This window comes from Anneissia japonica, unplaced genomic scaffold, assembly GCF_011630105.1.
Source record: "Anneissia japonica isolate Jap-2015-1 unplaced genomic scaffold, ASM1163010v1 scaffold287837_len168178_cov141, whole genome shotgun sequence".
Taxonomy (NCBI): Eukaryota; Metazoa; Echinodermata; class Crinoidea; order Comatulida; family Comatulidae; genus Anneissia; species Anneissia japonica.
Window position 1 is genome coordinate 6,423 of NW_022731697.1, and position 2,120 is coordinate 8,542.

Sequence of the window (2,120 nt, forward strand, 5' to 3'; positions counted from 1 at the left end):
ACTGAAGACAGAGATCGCCAACGCCACCATGTCCGTCACGACGAACGGCGGCCGGAGGGAGACGACGAAGCTTGACGGACCTTACCCTCATTTAAATCTTGGCGGCGACTTCGTCACTGGAACCGTGAACGGATTACGAGGCGTCGAAGGATGCATCTCCTCCCTCAAGCTCAACGGCGGTCGACGAGTGGTGGAACCCGCGGGAATGGGTTTTTGTCGAGTCGCTTACCGCCTCGACGATTCCACTTCTCCGATGGCCGGGGAGGTCGAATAGAGAGCATGTCTTTTTCGCTCAAACCGGACGAACAGACGCGAAGCGTTCAACGGCACGTGTTCACGGCCACAAGCAAGACCACCACCGACCGCGTCTCGGTTTTCCTCACCGACGGATACGTGAGAGTCGCCGTGGACGCGGGTTCCGGACTGATGTTTCTCAACAGCGCAAACCGTGTGCTCACCGGTAGATGGAACGAGGTTCGATTGCTGTTCGAAGAAAGCTGGATGCAGATCGCAATAGGAGGGGAAACGAGCGAGAAGAAAATGCTGGAAGGCACGTTCACGCATCTGAACCTGAACGGAAAACTGCACATCGGCGCCGAATTGAACGGAACGACTCGGGGGCTCGAAGGATGCATTACTCCTTTGGTGGTGAACGCCGGTCGACCGATCGCACCGACAGGACTTTCTTTCTGCCAAGCGGCGCCGATGCGGCCTCCCGTCGTGGTCGTCGCCGTTGACGATCGCCAACCGGAGACGGAGACACCACCCCGGATCTCCTATCGTCTGACCGATGACACAGGGATGTACGCGATGCCATCGTACGATCGCATAAACAGTCTCTCTTTTTCGATCAAACCCGAAAAATCGGACGGGCACGGGTTCACAGGGAAAGGACACACCAACTCCCTCTCGATATTACTCTTCGACGGCCGCACGGGCATCTACGACGCCGCTTCCATTCATAGAAGTGACTTTCTCGTACACGCGCTCGGACCCGAACGACGGCCACGTTCTGCTGTACGAAGGATCGAACTTGGACTTGCACGTGTCTATATGGGGCGGAAGGATGACACTGTTGGCGACATCCAAAACCGAAGGAGGAAGGTTCGCAAGGTTGAGGTGTCCTTACTCGGTAGCGCCGAACGTCACGGAAAGATACACCATTCGTCTGGCCGACCGCTCGATGAATTTGAATTCCGACTCTTCCGGTTTAGCGCACGCGGTGATGCCGGCTGAGTTCGTCGTCGACGATCACCCGACGGAATGTTCTTCCGACGAGCGGACCGTTCGGCAAACGAAGTGATCGATACCTTCACCGTGAACGAATGGATGCTGGATTCCTCAGCCATTCTGGAATGCCCGACGAGGATCGAAGCGAACGATAACGCTGTAGCCGATATACGAAACGACACCTGTTTCACATTCAGCGTCCCTACTTCGACCTGTCGGCCCACCCTGGACGTTAGCTTCTATTACACGAGAACGAACACGGACGACGGAAATATATTCAAGTACGTAGAGAGTGAAGGATTCCGCTTAAGAATCTCAATCCTGAACGACGAGATGAGGTTGCTCGTATCGAATTCCGAGAACGAAAAAATCAAGTCGGTAACTCCGACTCTGTCTCCGGGAGTCAGGACGAGATACGCATACCACATACGAAACAACCAAATCTTCTCTACGACGGACGGGATTCCGACTTTGGCAAAGCCCTTCCCGGTGGGAAACGGAACGAAGTTCTGCAAAGGTGTGTACATGCTAGGCAGCAACGGCGAAACCCACGTGACCGCCGCGGGGAAGGTGAGTTCTCTGATCGTCAACGGTTTTGAAGTCGAACCGGATAATTTGGAAAAGTGTAACGCGACCACGGATGCTCAATTGACCGAAAGACATTCGACACCAGCAGTGGACCGATTCAACAGATCTTTCCGTATACGCGACATGAAATCCCGGTTGCCCACCGTCGGCCGCGTTCGAAACATATCGTTCTCCATCAAACCGGATGAACTCGACGGACAGGAGTTCACCGCAGAGGGGGAAAACGACCACGTCTCCGTACGGCTCGTTTCGGGATACGTGAGCGTGTCCATAAACGCGGGTTCCGGACGAAGGAATCGACG